The 20,477-nt window shown below is 40.2% G+C and overlaps 1 protein-coding gene across 1 annotated transcript in view; it reads right to left on the bottom strand.

The window, feature by feature from the left end:
• Window positions 1–20,477, bottom strand: part of LOC128642230 (interferon-induced very large GTPase 1) — a 283,353-nt gene that overhangs the window by 22,269 nt on the left and 240,607 nt on the right. The window lies entirely within an intron of this gene.

Genomic DNA, 20,477 nt, shown 5'->3' with positions numbered 1-20,477 from the left:
TCATTAGCTAGTTCTATGGTGATTTACCACCCGGAAGCAGCCTCTTTTAGACCAGTGTGCTTTTCACAGAGGAAAACTTTCCTGAAGTATATCAGTCTGATCCCGCCATGCAAGGTCAGTCCAGCCCCGAAATACCAGGCAATTCTCCTCTAAACAAGGAACATGACAACCCCAGACGATCGTTTCGGCCTACTATGGGCCTCGTCAGTGAGGTGCAGCCACATTCCTCTAGGCACACTGGGCAGGGAGTCCACGTCTGGTTTCCCCCATCACCCATAGGGAGACCTCCCCAGGGTGATTTATAATTTGCATATTGGGTTCTCCGAAGAGAGAAGCGCTCTACCAGGAACGAACAACAGTTCATTAGCTAGTTCTATGGCGATCTGTCAGTATATAAATGACAGGAGCTGTGTGTGTCAGTATATAAATGATACAGCTGTGTGTGTGTGTCAGTATATAAATGATAACAGCTGTGTGTGTGTCAGTATATAAATGATAGCAGCTGTGTGTGTGTCAGTATATAAATGATAAAAACTGTGTGTGTGTCAGTATATAAATGATACAGCTGTGTGTGTGTCAGTATATAAATGATAACAGCTGTGTGTGTGTCAGTATACAAATGATAACAGCTGTGTGTGTCAGTATATAAATGATAACAGCTGTGTGTGTGTCAGTATATACATAATAACAGCTGTGTGTGTCAGTATAAATGATAGCAGCTGTGTGTGTGTCAGTATATACATAATAACAGCTGTATGTGTCAGTATAAATGATAGCAGCTGTGTGTCAGTATATAAATGATAACAGCTGTGTGTGTCAGTATATAAATGATAACAGCTGTGTGTGTGTCAGTATATAAATGATAACAGCTGTGTGTGTCAGTATATAAATGATAGCAGCTGTGTGTGTCAGTATATAAATGATAGCAGCTGTGTGTGTGTCAGTATATAAATGATAACAACTGTGTGTGTGTCAGTATATAAATGATACAGCTGTGTGTGTGTCAGTATATAAATGATAACAGCTGTGTGTTTGTCAGTATACAAATGATAACAGCTGTGTGTGTCAGTATATAAATGATAACAGCTGTGTGTGTGTCAGTATATACATAATAACAGTCCTGTGTGTCAGTATAAATGATAGCAGCTGTGTGTGTGTCAGTATATACATAACAGCTGTGTGTGTCAGTATAAATGATAGCAGCTGTGTGTCAGTATATGAATGATACAGCTGTGTGTGTCAGTATATAAATTACAGGAGCTGTGTGTGTCAGGATATACTGTAAATGATAACAGCTGTGTGTGTCAGTATATAAATAATAACAGCTGTGTGTGTCAGTATAAATGATAGCAGCTGTGTGTGTCAGTATATAAATGATACAGCTGTGTGTGTCAGTATATAAATGACAGGAGCTGTGTGTGTCAGTATATAAATGATAACATCTGTGTGTGAGTAAGTATATAAATGATAACAGCTGTGTGTGTGTGTGTCAGTATATAAATGATAACAGCTGTGTGTGTCAGTATATAAATGATAGCAGCTGTGTGTGTGTCAGTATATAAATGATAACAGCTGTGTGTGTTTCAGTATATAAATGATAACATCTGTGTGTGTCAGTATATAAATGATAACAGCTGTGTGTGTCAGTATATAAATGATAAGAGCTGTGTATGTGTCAGTATATAAAGGATAACAGCTGTGTGTGTCAGTATATACATGATACCAGTTGTGTGTGTCAGTATATAAATGATAACAGCTGTATGTGTCAGTATATAAATGATACCAGCTGTGTGTGTCAGTATATAAATGATACAGCTGTGTGTGTCAGTATATAAATGATAACAGCTGTGTGTGTCAGTATATAAATGATACAGCTGTGTGTGTGTCAGTATATAAATTATACCAGCTGTGTGTGTCATTATATAAATGATAACAGTTGTGTGTGTCAGTATATAAATGATACAGCTGTGTGTGTGTCAGTATATAAATGATACCAGCTGTGTATGTCAGTATATAAATGATAACAGCTGTGTGTGTGTCAGTATATAAATGATAACAGCTGTGTGTGTCATTATATAAATAATAACAGCTGTGTGTGTGTCAGTATATACATGATACAGCTGTGTGTGTGTCAGTATATAAATGATAACAGCTGTGTGTGTGTTAGTATACAAATGATAACAGCTGTGTGTGTCAGTATATAAATGATAACAGCTGTGTGTGTGTCAGTATATAAATGATAGCAGCTGTGTGTGTGTCAGTATATAAATAATAACAGCTGTTTGTGTCAGTATAAATGATAGCAGCTGTGTGTGAGTCAGTATATAAATGATAACATCTGTGTGTGTCAGTATATAAATGATAACAGCTGTGTGTGTCAGTATATAAATGATAAGAGCTGTGTATGTGCCAGTATATAAAGGATAACAGCTGTGTGTGTCAGTATATACATGATACCAGTTGTGTGTGTCAGTATATAAATGATAACAGCTGTATGTGTCAGTATATAAATGATACCAGCTGTGTGTGTCAGTATATAAATGATACAGCTGTGTGTGTCAGTATATAAATGATAACAGCTGTGTGTGTCAGTATATAAATGATACAGCTGTGTGTGTGTCAGTATATAAATTATACCAGCTGTGTGTGTCATTATATAAATGATAACAGTTGTGTGTGTCAGTATATAAATGATACAGCTGTGTGTGTGTCAGTATATAAATGATACCAGCTGTGTATGTCAGTATATAAATGATAACAGCTGTGTGTGTGTCAGTATATAAATGATAACAGCTGTGTGTGTCATTATATAAATAATAACAGCTGTGTGTGTGTCAGTATATACATGATACAGCTGTGTGTGTGTCAGTATATAAATAACAGCTGTGTGTGTGTTAGTATACAAATGATAACAGCTGTGTGTGTCAGTATATAAATGATAACAGCTGTGTGTGTGTCAGTATATAAATGATAGCAGCTGTGTGTGTGTCAGTATATAAATAATAACAGCTGTTTGTGTCAGTATAAATGATAGCAGCTGTGTGTGAGTCAGTATATAAATGATACAGCTGTGTGTGTCAGTATATAAATTACAGGAGCTGTGTGTGTCAGTATATAAATTATAACAGCTGTGTGTGTCAGTATATAAATAATAACAGCTGTGTGTGTCAGTATAAATGATAGCAGCTGTGTGTGTCAGTATATAAATGATACAGCTGTGTGTGTCAGTATATAAATGACAGGAGCTGTGTGTGTCAGTATATAAATGATAACAGCTGTGTGTGTCAGTATATAAATAATAACAGCTGTGTGTGTCAGTATAAATGATAGCAGCCGTGTATGTCAGTATATAAATGATACAGCTGTGTGTGTCAGTATATAAATGACAGGAGCTGTGTGTGTCAGTATATAAATGATAACAGCTGTGTGTGTCAGTATATAAATAATAACAGCTGTGTGTGTCAGTATAAATGATAGCAGCCGTTTATGTCAGAATATCAATGATAACAGCTGTGTGTGTGTCAGTATATACATAATAACAGCTGTGTGTGTCAGTATAAATGATAGCAGCTGTGTGTGTGTCAGTATATACATAATAACAGCTGTGTGTGTCAGTATAAATGATAGCAGCTGTGTGTCAGTATATAAATGATACAGCTGTGTGTGTCAGTATATAAATTACAGGAGCTGTGTGTGTCAGGATATACTGTAAATGATAACAGCTGTGTGTGTCAGTATATAAATAATAACAGCTGTGTGTGTCAGTATAAATGATAGCAGCTGTGTGTGTCAGTATATAAATGATACAGCTGTGTGTGTCAGTATACAGGGAGTGCAGAATTATTAGGCAAATTAGTATTTTGACCACATCATCCTCTTTATGCATGTTGTCTTACTCCAAGCTGTATAGGCTCGAAAGCCTACTACCAATTAAGCATATTAGGTGATGTGCATCTCTGTAATGAGAAGGGGTGTGGTCTAATGACATCAACACCCTATATCAGGTGTGCATAATTTTTAGGCAACTTCCTTTCCTTTGGCAAAATGGGTCAAAAGAAGGACTTGACAGGCTCAGAAAAGTCAAAAATAGTGAGATATCTTGCAGAGGGATGCAGCACTCTTAAAATTGCAAAGCTTCTGAAGCGTGATCATTGAACAATCAAGCGTTTCATTCAAAATAGTCAACAGGGTCGCAAGAAGCGTGTGGAAAAACCAAGGCGCAAAATAACTGCCCATGAACTGAGAAAAGTCAAGCGTGTAGCTGCCAAGATGCCACTTGCCACCAGTTTGGCCATATTTCAGAGCTGCAACATCACTGGAGTGCCCAAAAGCACAAGGTGTGCAATACTCAGAGACATGGCCAAGGTAAGAAAGGCTGAAAGACGACCACCACTGAACAAGACACACAAGCTGAAACGTCAAGACTGGGCCAAGAAATATCTCAAGACTGATTTTTCTAAGGTTTTATGGACTGATGAAATGAGAGTGAGTCTTGATGGGCCAGATTGATGGGCCCGTGGCTGGATTGGTAAAGGGCAGAGAGCTCCAGTCCGACTCAGACGCCAGCAAGGTGGAGGTGGAGTACTGGTTTGGGCTGGTATCATCAAAGATGAGCTTGTGGGGCCTTTTCGGGTTGAGGATGGAGTCAAGCTCAACTCCCAGTCCTACTGCCAGTTTCTGGAAGACACCTTCTTCAAGCAGTGGTACAGGAAGAAGTCTGCATCCTTCAAGAAAAACATGATTTTCATGCAGGACAATGCTCCATCACACGCGTCCAAGTACTCCACAGCGTGGCTGGCAAGAAAGGGTATAAAAGAAGAAAATCTAATGACATGGCCTCCTTGTTCACCTGATCTGAACCCCATTGAGAACCTGTGGTCCATCATCAAATGTGAGATTTACAAGGAGGGAAAACAGTACACCTCTCTGAACAGTGTCTGGGAGGCTGTGGTTGCTGCTGCACGCAATGTTGATGGTGAACAGATCAAAACACTGACAGAATCCATGGATGGCAGGCTTTTGAGTGTCCTTGCAAAGAAAGGTGGCTATATTGGTCACTGATTTGTTTTTGTTTTGTTTTTGAATGTCAGAAATGTATATTTGTGAATGTTGAGATGTTATATTGGTTTCACTGGTAAAAATAAATAATTGAAATGGGTATATATTTGTTTTTTGTTAAGTTGCCTAATAATTATGCACAGTAATAGTCACCTGCACACACAGATATCCCCCTAAAATAGCTATAACTAAAAACAAACTAAAAACTACTTCCAAAAATATTCAGCTTTGATATTAATGAGTTTTTTGGGTTAATTGAGAACATGGTTGTTGTTCAATAATAAAATTAATCCTCAAAAATACAACTTGCCTAATAATTCTGCACTCCCTGTATAAATGACAGGAGCTGTGTGTGTCAGTATATAAATGATACCAGTTGTGTGTGTCAGTGTATAAATGATAACAGCTGTATGTGTCAGTATATAAATGATACCAGCTGTGTGTGTCAGTATATAAATTATACCAGCTGTGTGTGTCAGTATATAAATGATAACAGCTGTGTGTGTCAGTATATAAATGATACAGCTGTGTGTGTGTCAGTACATAAATTATACCAGCTGTGTGTGTCATTATATAAATGATAACAGTTGTGTGTGTCAGTATATAAATGATACAGCTGTGTGTGTGCCAGTATATAAATGATACCAGCTGTGTGTGTCAGTATATAAATGATAACAGCTGTGTGTGTGTCAGTATATAAATGATAACAGCTGTGTGTGTGTCAGTATATACATGATACAGCTGTGTGTGTGTCAGTATATAAATGATAACATCTGTGTGTGAGTAAGTATATAAATGATAACAGCTGTGTGTGTGTCAGTATATAAATGATAACAGCTGTGTGTGTCAGTATATAAATGATAGCAGCTGTGTGTGTGTCAGTATATAAATGATAACAGCGGTGTGTGTTTCAGTATAGAAATGATAACAGCTGTGTGTGTCAGTATATAAATAATAACAGCTGTGTGTGTCAGTATATAAATAATAACAGCTGTGTGTGTCAGTATAAATGATAGCAGCTGTGTGTGTCAGTATATAAATGATACAGCTGTGTGTGTCAGTATATAAATGACAGGAGCTGTGTGTGTCAGTATATAAATGATAACAGCTGTGTGTGTCAGTATATAAATAATAACAGCTGTGTGTGTCAGTATATAAATGACAGGAGCTGTGTGTGTCAGTATATAAATGATAACAGCTGTGTGTGTCAGTATATAAATAATAACAGCTGTGTGTGTCAGTATAAATGATAGCAGCCGTTTATGTCAGTATATAAATGATAAGAGCTGTGTATGTGTCAGTATATAAAGGATAACAGCTGTGTGTGTCAGTATATAAATGATACCAGTTGTGTGTGTCAGTATATAAATGATAACAGCTGTATGTGCCAGTATATAAATGATACCAGCTGTGTGTGTCAGTATATAAATGATAACAGCTGTGTGTGTCAGTATATAAATGATACAGCTGTGTGTGTGTCAGTATATAAAGTATACCAGCTGTGTGTGTCATTATATAAATGATAACAGTTGTGTATGTCAGTATATAAATGATACAGCTGTGTGTGTGTCAGTATATAAATTATACCAGCTGTGTGTGTCAGTATATAAATGATAACAGCTGTGTGTGTCAGTATATAAATGATACAGCTGTGTGTGTGTCAGTATATAAAGTATACCAGCTGTGTGTGTCATTATATAAATGATAACAGTTGTGTATGTCAGTATATAAATGATACAGCTGTGTGTGTGTCAGTATATAAATGATACCAGCTGTGTGTGTATCAGTATATACATAATAACAGCTGTGTGTGTCAGTATAAATGATAGCAGCTGTGTGTGTGTCAGTATATACATAATAACAGCTGTGTGTGTCAGTATAAACGATAGCAGCTATGTGTCAGTATATAAATGATACAGCTGTTTGTGTCAGTATATAAATTACAGGAGCTGTGTGTGTCAGTATATACTGTAAATGATAACAGCTGTGTGTGTCAGTATATAAATAATAACAGCTGTGTGTGTCAGTATAAATGATAGCAGCTGTGTGTGTCAGTATATAAATGATACAGCTGTGTGTGTCAGTATATAAATGACAGGAGCTGTGTGTGTCAGTATATAAATGATAACAGCTGTGTGTGAGTAAGTATATAAATGATAACAGCTGTGTGTGTGTGTGTGTCAGTATATAAATGATAACAGCTGTGTGTGTCAGTATATAAATGATAGCAGCTGTGTGTGTCAGTATATAAATGATAGCAGCTGTGTGTGTGTCAGTATATAAATGATAACAACTGTGTGTGTGTGTGTCAGTATATAAATGATACAGCTGTGTGTGTGTCAATATATAAATGATAACAGCTGTGTGTGTGTCAGTATACAAATGATAACAGCTTTGTGTGTGTCAGTATATACATAATAACAGCTGTGTGTGCCAGTATAAATGATAGCAGCTGTGTGTGTGTCAGTATATACATAATAACAGCTGTGTGTGTCAGTATAAATGATAGCAGCTGTGTGTCAGTATATAAATGATACAGCTGTGTGTGTCAGTATATAAATTACAGGAGCTGTGTGTGTCAGTATATACTGTAAATGATAACAGCTGTGTGTGTCAGTATATAAATAATAACAGCTGTGTGTGTCAGTATAAATGATAGCAGCTGTGTGTGTCAGTATATAAATGATACAGCTGTGTGTGTCAGTATATAAATGACAGGAGCTGTGTGTGTCAGTATATAAATGATACAGCTGTTTGTGTCAGTATATAAATTACAGGAGCTGTGTGTGTCAGTATATACTGTAAATGATAACAGCTGTGTGTGTCAGTATATAAATAATAACAGCTGTGTGTGTCAGTATAAATGATAGCAGCTGTGTGTGTCAGTATATAAATGATACAGCTGTGTGTGTCAGTATATAAATGACAGGAGCTGTGTGTGTCAGTATATAAATGATAACAGCTGTGTGTGAGTAAGTATATAAATGATAACAGCTGTGTGTGTGTGTCAGTATATAAATGATAACAGCTGTGTGTGTCAGTATATAAATGATAACAGCTGTGTGTGTCAGTATATAAATGATAGCAGCTGTGTGTGCCAGTATATAAATGATAGCAGCTGTGTGTGTGTCAGTATATAAATGATAACAACTGTGTGTGTGTGTGTCAGTATATAAATGATACAGCTGTGTGTGTGTCAATATATAAATGATAACAGCTGTGTGTGTGTCAGTATACAAATGATAACAGCTGTGTGTGTCAGTATATAAATGATAACAGCTTTGTGTGTGTCAGTATATACATAATAACAGCTGTGTGTGCCAGTATAAATGATAGCAGCTGTGTGTGTGTCAGTATATACATAATAACAGCTGTGTGTGTGTCAGTATAAATGATAGCAGCTGTGTGTCAGTATATAAATGATACAGCTGTGTGTGTCAGTATATAAATTACAGGAGCTGTGTGTGTCAGTATATACTGTAAATGATAACAGCTGTGTGTGTCAGTATATAAATAATAACAGCTGTGTGTGTCAGTATAAATGATAGCAGCTGTGTGTGTCAGTATATAAATGATACAGCTGTGTGTGTCAGTATATAAATGACAGGAGCTGTGTGTGTCAGTATATAAATGATAACAGCTGTGTGTGTCAGTATATAAATGATAGCAGCTGTGTGTGTCAGTATATAAATGATAGCAGCTGTGTGTGTGTCAGTATATAAATGATAACAACTGTGTGTGTGTGTGTCAGTATATAAATGATACAGCTGTGTGTGTGTCAATATATAAATGATAACAGCTGTGTGTGTGTCAGTATACAAATGATAACAGCTGTGTGTGTCAGTATATAAATGATAACAGCTTTGTGTGTGTCAGTATATACATAATAACAGCTGTGTGTGCCAGTATAAATGATAGCAGCTGTGTGTGTGTCAGTATATACATAATAACAGCTGTGCGTGTCAGTATAAATGATAGCAGCTGTGTGTCAGTATATAAATGATACAGCTGTGTGTGTCAGTATATAAATTACAGGAGCTGTGTGTGTCAGTATATACTGTAAATGATAACAGCTGTGTGTGTCAGTATATAAATAATAACAGCTGTGTGTGTCAGTATAAATGATAGCAGCTGTGTGTGTCAGTATATAAATGATACAGCTGTGTGTGTCAGTATATAAATGACAGGAGCTGTGTGTGTCAGTATATAAATGATAACAGCTGTGTGTAAGTATATAAATGATAACAGCTGTGTGTGTGTGTCAGTATATAAATGATAACAGCTGTGTGTGTCAGTATATAAATGATAGCAGCTGTGTGTGTGTCAGTATATAAATGATAACAGCGGTATGTGTTTCAGTATATAAATGATACAGCTGTGTGTGTGTCAGTATATAAATGATAACAGCTATGTGTGTGTAAGTATACAAATGATAACAGCTGTGTGTGTCAGTATATAAATGATAACAGCTGTGTGTGTGTCAGTATATAAATGATAGCAGCTGTGTGTGTGTCAGTATATAAATAATAACAGCTGTTTGTGTCAGTATAAATGATAGCAGCTGTGTGTGAGTCAGTATATAAATGATACAGCTGTGTGTGTCAGTATATAAATTACAGGAGCTGTGTGTGTCAGTATATAAATGATAACAGCTGTGTGTGTCAGTATATAAATTACAGGAGCTGTGTGTGTCAGTATATAAATGATAACAGCTGTGTGTGTCAGTATATAAATAATAACAGCTGTGTGTGTCAGTATAAATGATAGCAGCTGTGTGGGTCAGTATATAAATGATACAGCTGTGTGTGTCAGTATATAAATGACAGGAGCTGTGTGTGTCAGTGTATAAATGATAACAGCTGTGTGTGTCAGTATATAAATAATAACAGCTGTGTGTGTCAGTAAATAATTGATAACAGCTGTGTGTGTGTCAGTATATAAATGATAACAGCTGTGTGTGTCGGTATATAAATGATAACAACTGTGTGTGTGTCAGTATATAAATGATACAGCTGTGTGTGTGTCAATATATAAATGATAACAGCTGTGTGTGTGTCAGTATACAAATGATAACAGCTGTATGTGTCAGTATATAAATGATAACAGCTGTGTGTGTCAGTATATAAATGATACAGCTGTGTGTGTCAGTATATAAATGATAACAGCTGTGTGTGTCAGTATATAAATGATACAGCTGTGTGTGTCAGTATATAAATGATACAGCTGTGTGTGTGTCAGTATATAAATGATAACAGCTGTGTGTCAGTATATAAATGATAGCAGCTGTGTGTGTGTCAGTATATAAATGATACAGCTGTGTGTGTCAGTATATAAATGATAACAGATGTGTGTGTCAGTATATAAATGATAACATCTGTGTGTGTGTCAGTATATAAATGATAACAGCTGTGTGTGTCAGTATATAAATGATACAGCTGTGTGTGTCAGTATATAAATGATAACAGCTGTGTGTGTCAGTATATAAATAATAACAGCTGTGTGTGTGTCAGTATATAAATGATACAGCTGTGTGTGTCAGTATATAAATGATAACAGCTGTGTGTGTCAGTATATAAATGATAACAGCTGTGTGTGTCAGTATATAAATGATACAGCTGTGTGTGTCAGTATATAAATGATAACAGCTGTGTGTGTCAGTATATAAATGATACAGCTGTGTGTGTCAGTATATAAATGATAACAGCTGTGTGTCAGTATATAAATGATAGCAGCTGTGTGTGTGTCAGTATATAAATGATACAGCTGTGTGTGTCAGTATATAAATGACAGGAGCTGTGTGTGTCAGTATATAAATGATAGCAGCTGTGTGTGTCAGGATATAAATGATAACAGCTGTGTGTGTCAGTATATAAATGATAACAGCTGTGTTTGTCAGTATATAAATGATACAGCTGTGTGTGTAAGTATATAAATTATACAGCTGTGGGTGTCAGTATATAAATGATACAGCTGTGTGTGTCAGTATATAAATGACAGGAGCTGTGTGTGTCAGTATATAAATGATAACAGCTGTGTGTTTCAGTATATAAATAATAAGAGCTGTGTGTGTCAGTATATAAATGATAACAGCTGTGTGTGTCAGTATATAAATAATAACAACTGTGTGTGTCAGTATAAATGATAGCAGCTGTGTGGGTCAGTATATAAATGATACAGCTGTGTGTGTCAGTATATAAATGACAGGAGCTGTGTGTGTCAGTGTATAAATGATAACAGCTGTGTGTGTCAGTATATAAATAATAACAGCTGTGTGTGTCAGTAAATAATTGATAACAGCTGTGTGTGTGTCAGTATATAAATGATAACAGCTGTGTGTGTCAGTATATAAATGATAACTGTTACAGAAGCATTAGTTATTTTGTTGTGAAGAGCTTATTTCCCAGCAGCAATGCCTGAACCAGCAAGCCAGCGCCTAAGAAGGGCTCCAAGAAAACCGTAACAAGTATCATTTCATAAAGAGTTAACTCTTTTTTTTCAGCTTTTAGAAACTATTGCCTAAATACACATTTTTGCTGGCCTCAGCTCTAAGTTTAGGGATAACCAATCCCATTGTCTAATCACCTCTGGAGCCAGACTGCTAATTGATAAGATGAACTTGTAAACTTGTTATCTTAAGTACTGTAATCCTATTGTGGCCTGTCAAAGGACAGTGCTCTCTATCTAAATGTGTGATGGGGGATTTTGTGCTTCCCCCCCCTCTCCCCCTGGGAGTGCCCTGTGTGCATGTAACCTTAATAAAAAGCAGGCTGGGCATCCCAGTGCTGAGTTCTTGTTTGACCCTCAATCGCAGCGTTGACTCGTTTTTGTGGGCAGAAGGGTATCCTAGCTGTACTACAGCTAAGGGAGATTATTCTATATTTGCGAGACTCATATAGAATACTATGGAAAGCAGCTTCTCCCCTCTTTAGCAATAGGGATCCAGGCTACTAAGCGGTCCATCTCTCAGCGAGACTAAGGGTAACCGTAACATTTGGCGGCAGCGGCGTGATTTTCCTGGATTTCCTAGGAGAGGTACAGAACGGATGGAGAGCGCTTACGAAAAATTGAAGCGTACAACCCTAAAGGATTTACTTGAAAGCAGAGGGGGGTACGCCAGCAACCGGCCGAGGAGAGAGCTGATCGCAGAATTGAACGAACTGGATCAGAGCTTCACAATGGCGGAAACACCGACCACGATTAGTGACGAAAAAACCAGGATTGTTCGGGAAAGGCTCTCATTATACGGGCCGAACCCCTCCATGGAATTGGTACAGCAGTTGATGGCGGAGGCGGACGAGGATATACGAGAGACTCGAGCCCACGAACTCAACCTAGCGAACGCACACCGCAATGCTGTAGCCCCGCAGGTAATCATCCCTGTCGAAAATGCTGGGAGGCCCAAGATACCCTATACGGCATTTCGACCCTTTCTAGAGAGCGAGACAGGGATTGATGAATATTTGGCGGACTTCGAAAGGCAATGTGCCCTGCACCAGATTCCCAACAGAGAGTGGCCCACGATATTGTCTGGGAAACTATCCGGGCGAGCCCTGGAAGCCTTTCGTACTCTGGGTGCTAAGGAAGTGACACAGTATGAGCTAGTTAAGGAGACACTGTTGCGACGGTACGCTGTAACTCCGGACACATATCGCCGACAGTTTCGGGGCACGGAAAAGAAGCCTAACGATACCCATATGGAATGGGCGCACCGAATGCGGAGAGCGGCAAATCACTGGCTGAGCGGAAGTAAAGCGGTGACTGGGGAGGAAATTTTACAATTGTTTCTCTTAGAACATTTTTATAATGGCATGGAACAGCAAGGGAAGGAATGGCTGCGAGACAGGCGGCCTTCTACCTTAGAAGAAGCAGCCAAATTGGCCGATGAACATTATGACTCCCGTCTTCTCGAACCCATGAACTACCGAGCTCCAGCACGGGTCGAACCCAGAGAGGTTTACCGTGCACCCCCTCGTGCTGAATTCCGAGCCCCGGTGCCCACAGGGCCCGTCCGACACTCAGGACCACCCAATAACAGCTCTGAGCGTCACAGACCGACTTGCCACCGATGCAAGCAACCAGGGCATTTCATGGCTAGCTGCCCCCTTAATACGCACCAGACACCCAGGAATTACAATTACCCCTCTGGGTCCTATCGTCCGGCCCGGGCCCTCTGTGTTAACCAAGAGGCCCCTATGGAGGGATATGTGGGGCCGCTTCACGAGGCAGACCCTGTATATGCTGCCTCAGATAACCGCCAGCACCATCGGCAGAGGGTATGGCTCGAGGGGCGATCTACCGAGGGATTGCGAGACACAGGGGCTACTATCACGCTGGTACAGAGTCATTTGGTGCCAGAGCACAAGCGATCCGGACAGACTGTGGCCGTTAGAGTGGCGGGGGGGGATGTGTACAAAATTCCAACAGCTAAAGTGCATCTTGATTGGGGAGCGGGAAAGGGGGCTGTGAACGTGGGCCTAATGGATAATTTACCTGCCGAAGTACTACTGGGCAACGATTTGGGCCCCATGACTTCTGCCTATGCTCCAGTATGCAACAACGAGGCGGACCCAGTGACTACACGGGCCCAAGCCCGGACGGAGCGAGAGCTCTCACCAGTGCGGGAGACACAGGTAAGACCTACCCCGACCTTGCCTGACAGGTTAGGCCCCATACCCTGGGACACCCCAGATGCTTTCGAGGCAGAGTCTAAGACTGACCCGACCTTACAAAAGTACCGGGAACGAGCAGAGACCGGAGGGGGCGGGGCAGATAACGAAACATTCTTATGGGAAAAAGGGAAACTATACCGCTGGACAGAGAAAAGGGGACAGCGTAGGCGACAGCTGGTAGTGCCCCACAAATACCGTCAAGAAATCCTCAAAATAGGCCACGACATCCCCTTAGCAGGCCACCTAGCCGTTACCCGTACCCTACACCGCATTACTCACACGTTCTTTTGGCCAGGGGTGCACGCTGACGTTAGAACTTACTGTAACACCTGCGATGTGTGTCAACGAGTAGGAAGGCGAGGCGATCACCCTAAAGCCCAGCTAGTAAATATGCCCATTGTAGAGGAACCCTTCAGCCGGGTTGCTATTGACCTAGTGGGACCACTGGCTACCCCTAGTCCCTCCGGTAAGCGCTACATTCTTACCGTAGTGGACTACGCTACCAGGTACCCAGAGGCTGTCGCCCTATCCAACATACAAGCGGATACGGTAGCGAATGCACTAGTACAGGTGTTCTCCCGGGTAGGATTTCCAAAAGAAATCCTATCCGACCGAGGCACCCAATTTACGGCTGAATTAACCCAACAACTCTGGCAGGTTTGCAAAATTAAGTCCCTCCTGAGCTCCCCATACCACCCCCAGACGAACGGGCTGTGTGAGAGGTTCAATGGGACCCTCAAGCAAATGCTCAAGACGTTCACTCAGGAATACCGAGACTGGGAACGCTTCCTGCCGCACCTCCTATTTGCTTATCGGGAGGTGCCCCAGGAAACGACAGGGTTCTCTCCCTTCGAGTTGCTCTACGGAAGAAAGGTACGGGGACCCCTAAACCTGATCCGGGAGCACTGGGAGGGAGAGATGGAGGCTGACGGTGTCCCCATTGTGCCATACGTGCTGGAACTCAGGGACCGAATGGAGCAATTAGCCAAATCCGTGCAGGCTAATCTCCAGTTGGCCCAGAGAAGACAGAAAGTATGGTACGATCGGGGGGCCCGAAAGAGAATCTTCACCATAGGACAAAAGGTGTTAGTACTTAAGCCGGTGAAGACAGACAAATTGCAGGCGTCCTGGCAGGGTCCCTACCAGATCGTAGAGAAAAGGGGAGACACCACTTATGTGATAGCTAGCTGCCATGACAACAATCTTAGAAAGACATTCCATGTAAACATGCTCAAGGAATATTTTGAGCGACCAGAGAACGTGACGGCCGTATGTTGTTCCCCTCAGGAAGACCCCGACAGTTTACCCATTCCAGACCTATTAGAAAAGAGTCTCCCCACAGGTATAGTGGCGCAGGTTCAGATAGGGGACTGACTTAGCCCCACTGAAAGGGAGCAGCTCAACCAACTCCTCCAGTCCAAACACCTCACCTTCTCCCCGAAGCCAGGGTACACTACTTTAACCACCCACCAGGTAGATACTCCGGGACAAGCTCCCTTGCGCCAGGCTCCGTACCGAATCCCCGAAGCAGTTAGGACAGGAATGAAGAAGGAGATCGATGAGATGCTCCAGCTCAGGGTAATTGAGCCCTCCGATAGTCCATGGGCCTCCCCAGTTGTCTTGGTGCCCAAGAAAGATGGGACCACCCAGTTCTGTGTAGACTATCGGAGGCTCAATGAAAATACCGTGACGGACGCTTACCCTATGCCCAGGGTAGACGAGCTACTCGATCGTATAGCCAGGGGAAATTACCTGACCACTATTGACCTCTGCAAAGGTTACTGGCAGATTCCCCTGGCCCCGGAGGCTATCCCAAAGTCGGCATTCGTCACCCCATTCGGCTTATATCAGTTTAGGGTAATGCCGTTTGGGATGAAGAATGCCCCAGCTACATTCCAGCGCTTGGTGGATAGGCTCCTGGATGGCTTCCAGAGTTTTGCTTGCGCCTACCTGGACGACATAGCGATCCACAGTGAGTCCTGGGAGGACCACTTAGCTCATGTGGGAATGGTTCTGGATCAGATCCGGGCTGCTGGCCTGACTCTGAAGCCAGAAAAATGCCACTTTGGGATGGCCGAGGTACAGTACCTGGGTCACCGGGTGGGGTGTGGAAAGCAGCGACCAGAGCCGGCCAAAATAGAAGCTGTCGCCAATTGGCCCACCCCCATCACTAAGACTCAGGTCCTAGCCTTCCTGGGCACGGCAGGGTACTATAGACGGTTCGTACCAGACTACAGCACACTTGCCAAACCCCTGACTGACTTGACCAAGAAGAACTTACCTCGACAGGTCCTGTGGTCTCCCCACTGTGAAACGGCTTTCCAGGCTCTCAAAAATGCTCTAATTAACGCTCCTGTCTTGGCGGCCCCAGCCCTTAACAAACGTTTTATCGTCCATACAGACGCTTCCATGTTCGGGCTGGGAGCTGTCCTCAGCCAAGTAGGCGAAGATGGAGGGGAGCATCCAGTTGCCTACATCAGCCGGAAGCTCCTGCCCCGCGAAGTCAGCTATGCAGCGGTCGAAAAGGAGTGTTTGGCTTTGGTGTGGGCATTAAAGAAATTGACTCCCTATTTATATGGTCAGGAGTTCACTCTGGTCACCGACCATAACCCGTTGGTGTGGCTGAACCGGGTCTCTGGAGATAACGGCAGGCTATTACGTTGGAGCTTATCGTTGCAACCCTTCAATTTCACCATTACTTACAGACCTGGGAAACAGAATGGCAACGCCGACGGGTTGTCCAGACAAACAGACCTCAGCCCCGCATAACCAGCGGTCTGGACAGCCTTAGTCTGCCCCGAAAAGGGGTCAGACCGTGTCTGCCAGAGTGTTCCACAGAAAGGGAGCACTGTTACAGAAGCATTAGTTATTTTGTTGTGAAGAGCTTATTTCCCAGCAGCAATGCCTGAACCAGCAAGCCAGCGCCTAAGAAGGGCTCCAAGAAAACCGTAACAAGTATCATTTCATAAAGAGTTAACTCTTTTTTTTCAGCTTTTAGAAACTATTGCCTAAATACACATTTTTGCTGGCCTCAGCTCTAAGTTTAGGGATAACCAATCCCATTGTCTAATCACCTCTGGAGCCAGACTGCTAATTGATAAGATGAACTTGTAAACTTGTTATCTTAAGTACTGTAATCCTATTGTGGCCTGTCAAAGGACAGTGCTCTCTATCTAAATGTGTGATGGGGGATTTTGTGCTTCCCCCCCCTCTCCCCCTGGGAGTGCCCTGTGTGCATGTAACCTTAATAAAAAGCAGGCTGGGCATCCCAGTGCTGAGTTCTTGTTTGACCCTCAATCGCAGCGTTGACTCGTTTTTGTGGGCAGAAGGGTATCCTAGCTGTACTACAGCTAAGGGAGATTATTCTATATTTGCGAGACTCATATAGAATACTATGGAAAGCAGCTTCTCCCCTCTTTAGCAATAGGGATCCAGGCTACTAAGCGGTCCATCTCTCAGCGAGACTAAGGGTAACCGTAACAATAACAACTGTGTGTGTGTCAGTATATAAATGATAACAGCTGTGTGTGTGTCAGTATACAAATGATAACAGCTGTATGTGTCAGTATATAAATGATAACAGCTGTGTGTGTCAGTATATAAATGATACAGCTGTGTGTGTCAGTATATAAATGATAACAGCTGTGTGTGTCAGTATATAAATGATAACAGCTGTGTGTCAGTATATAAATGATAGCAGCTGTGTGTGTGTCAGTATATAAATGATACAGCTGTGTGTGTCAGTATATAAATGATAACAGATGTGTGTGTCAGTATATAAATGATAACATCTGTGTGTGTGTCAGTATATAAATGATAACAGCTGTGTGTGTCAGTATATAAATGATACAGCTGTGTGTGTCAGTATATAAATGATAACAGCTGTGTGTGTCAGTATATAAATAATAACAGCTGTGTGTGTGTCAGTATATAAATGATACAGCTGTGTGTGTCAGTATATAAATGATAACAGCTGTGTGTGTCAGTATATAAATGATACAGCTGTGTGTGTCAGTATATAAATGATAACAGCTGTGTGTGTCAGTATATAAATGATACAGCTGTGTGTGTCAGTATATAAATGATAACAGCTGTGTGTCAGTATATAAATGATAGCAGCTGTGTGTGTGTCAGTATATAAATGATACAGCTGTGTGTGTCAGTATATAAATGACAGGAGCTGTGTGTGTCAGTATATAAATGATAGCAGCTGTGTGTGTCAGGATATAAATGATAACAGCTGTGTGTGTCAGTATATAAATGATAACAGCTGTGTTTGTCAGTATATAAATGATACAGCTGTGTGTGTCAGTATATAAATTATACAGCTGTGGGTGTCAGTATATAAATGATAACAGCTGTGTGTGTCAGTATATAAATGATACAGCTGTGTGTGTCAGTATATAAATGACAGGAGCTGTGTGTGTCAGTATATAAATGATAACAGCTGTGTGTTTCAGTATATAAATAATAAGAGCTGTGTGTGTCAGTATATAAATGATAACAGCTGTGTGTTTCAGTATATAAATAATAAGAGCTTTGTGTGTCAGTATAAATGATAGCAGCCGTGTATGTCAGTAAATAAATTATAACAGCTGTGTGTGTGTCAGTATATAAATGATAACAGCTGTGTGTGTCAGTATATAAATAATGACAGCTGTGTGTGTCAGTATAAATGATAGCAGCTGTGTGTGTCAGTATATAAATGATACAGCTGTGTGTGTCAGTATATAAATGACAGGAGCTGTGTGTGTCAGTATATAAATGATACAGCTGTGTGTCAGTATATAAATGACAGGAGCTGTGTGTGTCAGTATATAAATGATAACAGCTGTATGTGTCAGTATATAAATGATAACAGCTGTGTGTGTGTCAGTATATAAATAATAACAGCTGTGTGTGTCAGTATATAAATAATAACAGCTGTGTGTGTAAGTATAAATGATAGCAGCTGTGTGTGTCAGTATATAAATGATAGCAGCTGTGTGTGTCAGTATATAAATGATAAGAGCTGTGTGTGTGTGTCAGTATATAAATGATACAGCTGTGTGTGTCAGTATATAAATAATACAGCTGAGTGTGTGTCAGTATATAAATGACAGGAGCTGTGTGTGTCAGTATATAAATGATAACAGCTGTGTGTGTCAGTATAAATTATAGCAGCTGTGTGTATCAGTATATAAATGATAGCAGCTGTGTGTGTGTCAGTATATAAATGATAACAGCTGTGTGTTTCAGTATATAAATGATAACAGCTGTGTGTGTCAGTATATAAATGATACAGCTGTGTGTGTCAGTATGTAAATGATAACAGCTGTGTGTGTCAGTATATAAATAATAAAAGCTGTGTGTGTGTCAGTATATAAATGATAGCAGCTCTGTGTGTCAGTATATAAATGATAACAGCTGTGTGTGTCAGTATATAAATGATACAGCTGTGTGTGTCAGTATATAAATAATAACAGCTGTCTGTGTGTCAGTATATAAATGATAGCAGCTGTGTGTCAGTATATAAATGATAGCAGTTGTGTGTGTCAGTATATAAATGATAGCAGCTGTGTGTGTGTCAGTATATACATGATAACAGCTGTGTGTGTCAGTATATAAATGATAACAGCTGTGTGTGTCAGTATATAAATGATACAGCTGTTTGTGTCAGTATATAAATGACAGGAGCTGTGTGTGTCAGTATATAAATGATAACAGCTGTGTGTGTCAGTATATAAATGACAGGAGCTGTGTGTGTCAGTATATAAATGATAACAGCTGTGTGTGTCAGTATATAAATGATAACAGCTGTGTGTGTCAGTATATAAATGATAACAGCTGTGTGTGTGTCAATATATAAATAATAACACCTGTGTGTGTGTGTCAGTATATACATGATAGCAGCTGTGTGTGTCAGTATATAATTGATAGCAGCTGTGTGTGTCAGTATATAAATGATAACAGCTGTGTGTGTCAATATATAAATGATACAGCTGTGTGTGTCAGTATGTAAATGATAACAGCTGTGTGTGTCAGTATATAAATAATAACAGCCGTGTGTGTGTGTCAGTATATATATATGATAGCAGCTGTGTGTCAGTATATAAATGATAGCAGCATATAAATTATAACAGCTGTGTGTGTAAGTATATAAATGATAACAGCTGTATGTGTGTCAGTATATAAATGATACAGCTGTGTGTGTCAGTATATAAATGACAGGAGCTGTGTGTGTCAGTATATAAATGATAACAGCTGTGTGTGTCAGTATATAAATGATTACAGCTGTGTGTGTGTATATAAATGATAACAGCTGTGTGTGTCAGTATATAAATGATAACATCTGTGTGTGTGTCAGTATATAAATGATAACAGCTGTGTGTGTCAGTATATAAATAATAACAGCTGTGTGTGTCAGTATATAAATGATACAGCTGTGTGTGTCAGTATATAAATGATAACAGCTGTGTGTGTCAGTATATAAATGATACAGCTGTGTGTGTCAGTATATAAATAATAACAGCTGTGTGTGTCAGTATATAAATGATACAGCTGTGTGTGTCAGTATATAAATGATAACAGCTGTGTGTGTCAGTATATAAATAATAACAGCTGTATGTGTGTCAGTATATAAATGATACAGCTGTGTGTGTCAGTATATAAATGATAACAGCTGTGTGTGTCAGTATATAAATGATACAGCTGTGTGTGTCAGTATATAAATGATACAGCTGTGTGTGTCAGTATATAAATGATAACATC

This window comes from Bombina bombina, chromosome 11, assembly GCF_027579735.1.
Source record: "Bombina bombina isolate aBomBom1 chromosome 11, aBomBom1.pri, whole genome shotgun sequence".
NCBI classification, from domain to species: Eukaryota; Metazoa; Chordata; class Amphibia; order Anura; family Bombinatoridae; genus Bombina; species Bombina bombina.
This window is presented reverse-complemented; position numbering and strand designations above follow the sequence as displayed.